General features: G+C 35.0%; 1 long non-coding RNA gene across 5 annotated transcripts in view; it reads right to left on the bottom strand.

Annotated features, from left to right (window-relative positions):
* The window catches only part of LOC104910516, a 67,573-nt gene that overhangs the window by 17,757 nt on the left and 41,757 nt on the right, over positions 1–8,059 (bottom strand). The gene's annotated exons all lie outside the window — the stretch shown is intronic.

Below are 8,059 nucleotides of genomic sequence, written 5' to 3' on the forward strand. Positions count from 1 at the left end.
AAAAAAAAAGACTTTGAAATGCATTTTGTGGTGTATAATTATTTTACAGTGGAGATGATTATGCAATGTGATATAACATTTTATATAATTAAACATGTGATCACCAGTTCCTTGACAAGGGAAATAAAATCTGTAGGGTAAAGTTCTATTTACAGTATCATAGAGATTTGAAAAGATATGTCTGATATGTATTCCATGTATTATTCAAGCGTACGCAGTTTTGGGGATAACTTAGCTACATGTTAAGCCAATACATTATGGCTTTATTCTCAAATATCTCAGTCTTCAGCTTTCACGTACTTCAAGCTTTCTGTATTTCAATTTCCTTGTCATGTTTAAAGTAATATATCATGTTAAGTTGTATATTTAAGTCCAAACATGGAACAGGTACATCTCTCTGTTTTGACTAGGAAACATTAGTCAGCTTTTGCTACAGAGCCTAAAATTTTTTCAAAATATAATGCTTGTTGCAGGGGAGCAAATTAGAACAGCAGCAACAACAAAAGTCATTTTTCCTATCTTTCAGCAAAGTGGAGGTGGTAATGAGTCTTCAAATGGCAAGATGATAATTGCCATGTAATGTATAATACCTTTGCTTGGAGGTGCTTTTTGTTTTCTTTTTACCACCTTTTCTGAAAGGCAGCAGTAAATTAGGTATTATACAAAATTTGAATGAGCAGAGTCAGTGCTGCCTGAACTCAACACTAAGCCAGGCGATGGAAAGTTCATTTTATGTCAGAATCACAGTGCTGAAGATTCCAGCCAGAAATCAAATGGACACCTGAGGACGAAAGGTGATGATAATGTCGAAGATTAAATGAAGAAATGCTTCAGAACATAATTCCACATTTTCTAATGAAATGATAAAGTTGTTCCCACTTTGGAAAGTGCTTTTGACAAGGCTCCGCATTTGAGGTTAATGTCTGTGTCTAAAGGGCAGGAGTAACAGAATAAGAGAAAATTTGCTTCAGAAAATTACAAGCAAAATGAGGAAAAACAAGTGAGTAGTTTTAAGTGCTTCATAGAACAGTAAATAATAATGAATCAAACCCAAATATTTTTCATTTAAATACTAATCTCACCTCTGTGTTCAAGAAATAATGAGACTTAATTGGAGCATCATTATATACTTAGACCAAGCTCAATAACTAATAGCTACGAGCAGGATATGTATCATTATATAACCAACGAAAACATTTCACAGCTATGTAATTGTGTAGCATTTTGCTCTGTATTAAACTATATTCCATAGTTACTCTCGCTACCGGGTTACTTTATTCTGTTACCCTAGAGGGAAGCTGAACTGTCAGGAACGTAACTAGCAAAACCTCCTTCTTCCAGGAGTACTTCTGATCAAAGACCATGTGATGTGGTATGGTCAAACATGCAGATAGCCAAGCCCAACCACGTCCTCTCTCTATTAGATCCTCCAGCATCCTACATGGATATTCTCCATTCAGAACTTAAAATAAGTTGTTTTGTGGTGACATCTGTCTTAACATCATTTCTCGGTGCTTTCCCAAACCTCTGCACACAAGTTTTTTGGCATCCATAATTATCTTAAACACTGGTAGCTACAGGCAGAAAAGTATACCTCCCATCCTGGTCAACAGTGTGGAAATACGCTGTGAAAAACTGTCTTTTATTTGACTTCTGATCAGCTCTGAGAGAGTGGAAGCATTTGAGAGCTTGGGAATATAGGAAAGGGAAAAGCAGAAAGCAAAAAACAGAGTTTGGATGCCAGCACATTTTCAAAAACGTGAACTAAAATATTAGCAAAATTGTTGCTATGCTAAATCAGTTTTCCATGTACTTATTAACTCTTTTCATGCCAGTACAAAACTTTCTGGGCATATACCCTACAGATGAAGCAATTTTTCTCCTTTGGGATTTACAGAATACATTCTTTATCCACTGGCTCTGACAGAACTAAGTAAATAGACTCACTGCTCCCTTGTAAAGCACATTATCCCTTAGTAAATACCAATAGCAATACTTGCTTTCTCTTATACTAAGTCTGAGTCCATTCACAGAAGTAAATGCAAGGACCTACAGTGCAATCCAGCACTCTTGTTCTCCTTGTGCTGGTGGCTGGGGCACCATCAGGACTAGGGGGCCATCAATTTGCCCCAGAATCTTACAGGCACAGTGATGAGGTGGCATTGAGAGGGACAACAACCCTAGTCTGCTTTTTTGCCTTCACAAAGACACATGCAGATCAGTGCACTGGTGGTTCCTGGAAGGGCTGGTGTAACTTCTGCCCAGGGATGTCCCTGAACTGCTCTTGGCTAGCCCACAGCAGGTAAGAGTGAAGAGAATGCAAAGAAACAAAAGGACTGCACAAGGGAAAAGGTTGCTTATTACATGCCTTCTTCCTTTTGCACTGAATTACCTGAGCCTAGGCACTGGTAAAGAGGAAAGTTTAGGTTTTGTGTGTCTTTTCTCTGACCTAGTACAGAAGCTTTTTGTATAATGTCATTACAGAAGCATGATGCTATATCATAAAACACCAAGTTGTCAGTTTAAACTACAAACGTGAAGTACATTTCACACATACCACATTTTAACTGCTCTCATATAGAATTATTTTAACCAAACACACTAAGGTACCATCAATTAAAACCTACCTGGCAAGGTAGCATTCAAAGCTGGTTGATAAGAAGGTACTAATAGGAAATTAAAACTACAGCCTAAACAAATCTAATGGTGGTTCCAAATACATTGTACTGCCTTTTAGTGAATCTTTCATGTGGATATAAGAACACTTAGAATAAGAGCATCACATTTCCGGTATGTAAGAAATAGAGTCCTAAATTCTTGCAGCGTCTTCTCACTGTGATGCCTCAGTGTATGGTCTGCATGAGAAAGAGCTCATTATGCCCCACATGATCCCAAATGCCCAGCAGAGATAACAGTCTAAATCATTTGTTCTCTTTACAATAATTTATTCATAGGTAGGAATATGAAAATGTGCCCTTTATGAAGTTTATCTGTATCTTTAGCAAACACAACTTAAATTAATTCTTCATCTTCAGGACTGGGAAAGTTTGACTAAGGCATTAGGGATTTTTTATTAACCTCCATTAATTCAGTAGTTCTACCACTTTGATAACCAATAAAAATGGATGGCTAAGGAGTTTTCTCTTATTAAAAGGTATGAGTGAGTGCAATTAAACATGCTCTACATATCTGAAGATATATTACATATTTTAATATAACTCCAGGTTTAACAAGGAAGCACGTGATGTTTATTAGTCTGTTGACTCGTGATCATATATCATACATCATTTCTGTGGTAGGAGGAACACACAATGGTTGTTCTTAATTTCCCTAGCAGATTTGAGTTTATTTTTGGCATTTCTATGGAATCCTTATGCAGTTTAATTTTAATTAGAGCAGTAAATAGGATGATGAAAGCCTGTCTTTTTGTTATACTTCATAACATTCAATGAATTGACTAGAAGATCTACAGTTTTTATTACTATACTATTACGAATCTTAGTTCCAGATGGAAAAAATGTTTTATGTATTACAAAAATCTGTAAAACCTTTGTACTTCTGCATATTTTCATTTAAGACAACTCTGATATGCCTTTAATTTAACTATTAATTTAACTATATTTAAGTCCTAACTGCTTAAAATCTTAGTAGTTGCTTTGCTTCAGAATGAGAATTCTAACCCAAGTTTTTACTAGTTTCAAAGTTCACATACTTTCAGGACCACTGGCATATGACAAATGAATTACAGATGGCCTACAGTCTGACCATACACACTTTTACAAGTGAGAAGTAAAACATTAAAGAACTGAGAAGAAAATGCCAAATCAAACTATTTAGCATAACACAATGGCAAAAAGATAATAATAATAATAAAATAAATAAAAGGAAAAAAGAAAAGCATGCAAATACATCAGATAATGTATAGAGAGTGGTACAGTATGCTACTAATAATATGTCATTGAAGAAAGCATGCACACAGTGTTATACCATTTAAAAGCTAAGTCAAGATAAGTCTGCTTTATGTGTCACTTAGAATGAATAGACTATATTAATATATAGTCCATATTTAAAAATTACCTCTAAAATAAAATTAATAATGCTTTTCCTCCCTGTGAAAACCAAACTCCTTTATCTGCAAAGTAAAACCAGAGAACTGAGCCAGTTAAAAAATAAAGCTTCTTAGCTTAGATAAAAATTCAATGAGGAAAAGTCATCTCTCATGGTAAAATACTGAAAATGAATTATTTTTGTTGCATTTTCTCCTTGCTAGAATGCTAATTATAAAAGTATAATCTAATTTTGGGAAGAGATTTGTTAAACTTCAAAGCCTAAAATGAGTCCTTCAAATAGAAAGGATCCCAAATGCTAGGTACTACATCTAAAGCCTAGACCCTTCTTCTGCAGACATCCAGTTTATGGCAACATCTTACAGCGTGCATGTGTCTTAGTGGATATGTTTTAACAGACCATTTAGATGGCATTTATTTATATCATTAAATATGTGTTATAGCAATCGTTAGACAGGTGTTAGCTTAATCACTGGTTGTGTTGAATGTAATATTCAGGTGTTCAGCATTTTCTGATAATTTTCTGCTGGCATTCTCTGTATGAGCTGCCTTAGGTTCACTGCTCCCACTGGAAGATACAGATGGGCCAGGAACCTTGGCACTTACTGGTGGGCAATGCATTCCTACTCATGGACATTTTTTATTGCTTGCCTGTCAAAGACTGTGAGGACTCAAAGAGTCATGTAGAAGGAAATAGCCTTCTTGCTTTACAACTGAAAAACTACTATTGTATTTTTACTGCTTATTTTCCAAATTGAACATTAATACCATTTACCATTAAGTTTTTTCCTGAGCCATTTCACTCCCCTTTTCTTTGTTGGTCTCGTCTTTTCTATACTGAAAAAAAGAATAAAAACAAAATACTTCAAACCTCCTAAGAAAAACTATTCATAAGAAAATCATACATTATTTCAATAGGATTTCCCTAAAGAAGTTGTATTTTTTTCCTTAGACATGTAAAATGGACGGCAAGCTATAAAAATAACATAATCACTTCCACCAACTAGAATACAGAATTAGATCTATGAGATGATTTCTGATTTACTGAGAAGCATTGAGATATTACAGTGATCAGAGAACTGAGACTAATGTGCAAGTAAAATATACTACAGCTAATGGTAGGTATGGCACCTATCACAGCTAGTATTCATGGCCCACTGGGAAAGTGATAACAGCCTAATTATAATTTTATATTCCTATCCATACATTTCACCAGAAGGCTGTGGAATTGCTAGACTTCAACTGTGATTGCAAGTAACTCCTTGTACCCTGCATGTTTTCATTACCTCCTGGCCATTAATAATTTCTGAAGTCAAAGTACTGCTGTTGTATAAACTGACACCATGTTTATAGCTACCTCTAATTCTGTGATGACTGGAAGGTCAAAAAACTTGCTTAAAGTCATTACATTTTGGACTCTCAGTTTAATCTTGGTGCTACACCTATCAATTTTTAATCACATATTTTCATCCTTTCAAGAAACACAAATTTTCAGAAGCACATTAGATTTTTTTCTTAAATGGAAAAGAACTCAAACACATTGATTACTGAATAAGTTACAACTCAAATGCATCTCAATAAGACTACTGTTCTCTGGTTTTTACTGACAGTATGAGGAACAGCTTGAAACTAAAGATTGTGAAAAGAAATATTATTTTTGTTTTTGATGGAACGAGTGACAGGCCTGATCCTTTACATTTGACAGTTTATATCCCCCTAGCCTGAGCTGAAAATCTGGTTAGGATTGAACAGATTTATCCGGATTCCATAAACTTGTTTTTACCTTGGTGATACTGGTCTGTGTTAATAAGTTGTGTTTCTCTTTCCAAGCAGACATCGAGCCTGGCTGACATCTTTGCTCTCACAACTGGCTGCAAGGAAGTCTCTAGATTTTATAGCACAAATCTATTTCCATTTGTGGATGGAACAAAAACATACCAAGAAGCAGAAGAACATTTCTCCTCGAGGCAGTGTTTCCTTACCACAAGAAGCGCAGGGCTGCATTGGAGGGCTCTGCCCATGTTGGCAGGTTCAGACCAAATATAACAATATTTCTGACCTTGCAAGCAATGGGCAGTACTGTGACTCACCAAGACACTGCCATAAGTATTAGTAAATCTTCCCAGATAGGCTCTTCCTGGCAGCAGGGAGTAGCACAGGGCCAGAATAGACACCTTGTTCCAAGATCTTTGCCAACTATTAAAACTCTCAAGCCTCTACAGTGAAACCTCACTGTTGTTTGTGCACGTTGTTGCACACACAGTTAATTATCCATTTCAAGTTTAAAAAACAGCTAAGTAACAGGATTTGATGTTTTCCTTAGTTTTGCACCATTTAAATGAAATAGCAGAGATGTTAGAATAGAAATTTTTTGTTTGTTTGTTTTTACAAAAAAGACAGCCATAGAGTCATTACGTCAGTCTGGATGCCATCTTTCCTAAGGGAACATGAAAGATGTTGTGTGCTACAAGTATTTTTAGTCTCTTTTGTTGCCAAATTAAGAAAAAAAGTAGAGTGTATCAAAAAGAAAATGAAACACAGCCCCTACAGAAGAGCAAGTATTCGTAGACATCCAAATTTAGATATAAAAATCAGATAAATCAAGTCCCAAAATTAGATTTTGCATTGTATCAGAAAATATAGGCAATGGTATTTACTAATTTTTGCCTTAAGTTTTTTGTAGAATTTGTGGATAACTGCACCTAATTATCGGGGTATAGCATTGTTTATACTAAATATTAGAAATTAAAAACATGCAGTGCATGACTTGTTTTCCTTGAACTTCAATTGTGTTGTGTTCTTAACTACTGCATATTTATAGATTAAACTAGCATTTATTAAAGCCAACTTAGAGAAGACCTCTGAATATAAAATTAAGAAGAACTAACCTCTCAGAGCTCTTAGGTAACTTTGAAAACTGTTCTTAAGTATTTTCAACCTTCCATTTTTCTTTACTGTCAATGCAAGTATAGAGCTGTTAAAAGCGGGGAAAAGAAAAACCCAAATCACACTGTTGTAATTTACAACACATTGTTTCGAGAGAACAGTGAAATGCAAAGTAGCAAAATGTTATTACTCAGTTTAGGACTATATTTTGTCATTTTTATGACTTGTACTCTTGTTTAAAGTTCCATGTAATGTTAAATAACTCTGAACTACCAGAGTCTCAACTTGAAGTCTCATTTTGGGAGATTTCCAGCACTGCAGTGCTCCCTAGAGTTACACTGATGAGCTGGTTCAGATTAGGCCCAAAGCTTGATCATGGCCCAGGGAAATTCCAGGGCTGACGATGAATCAGTCAGCTTTTCTGGATGTTCAGCTGCCCAATTTCAAGGGGAGTATCCAAGAAGAGGAATGATTCCCTTTTGCTCACAAGTTTTGTTGCAGGTAAATCATGTTTGATTATTATTTGTATAGTTTTAGTATAAGAGTCTACTGAGAAAACTTTGGTAAACTCCCTACACAGCTTATTTTTAATTGATATCTTTATGGCCCTTTGATGCTTATCCCCTTCTGTTTAGAAGCCAAGATATTGACATTTGCCTCTCTGATCTGAAGTTATTTCAGTTTGCAGGGCACTTCTGCAGGCAAATGTTGTCAAGTGATTCATTTCCTGCACATGTAGTATTCCATATCATTCATGACTGATGGCAGAGAGTACTACTAAATTCCTAGGATAGGTCCTTCCTTTTTTCATTATTATACCATTATTCTACATGTTAAGACAAATTGGTGAAACTTCAGTTTTGGCAGAAAAAGCACTATTTTTGCTTATTCTTAGTATTTATATTATTTAATAGTATTTAATAGCTAATGTCTTAAACTTTTTCACTGATTTAATACAAAAAATATTTATCCATCTTTTTCAAAAAAGTTATTAAAATTAATATTAATAAATGATGATGGGCATCACAAATGCAGTGCATCAACGTTACAATAGTATTTAGGAAAACAGAACATATTATGAAACCTCATTGCTAATATGGACATTG

The sequence above is a fragment of the Meleagris gallopavo genome, chromosome 4, assembly GCF_000146605.3.
Source record: "Meleagris gallopavo isolate NT-WF06-2002-E0010 breed Aviagen turkey brand Nicholas breeding stock chromosome 4, Turkey_5.1, whole genome shotgun sequence".
In the NCBI taxonomy this organism is placed as follows: domain Eukaryota; kingdom Metazoa; phylum Chordata; class Aves; order Galliformes; family Phasianidae; genus Meleagris; species Meleagris gallopavo.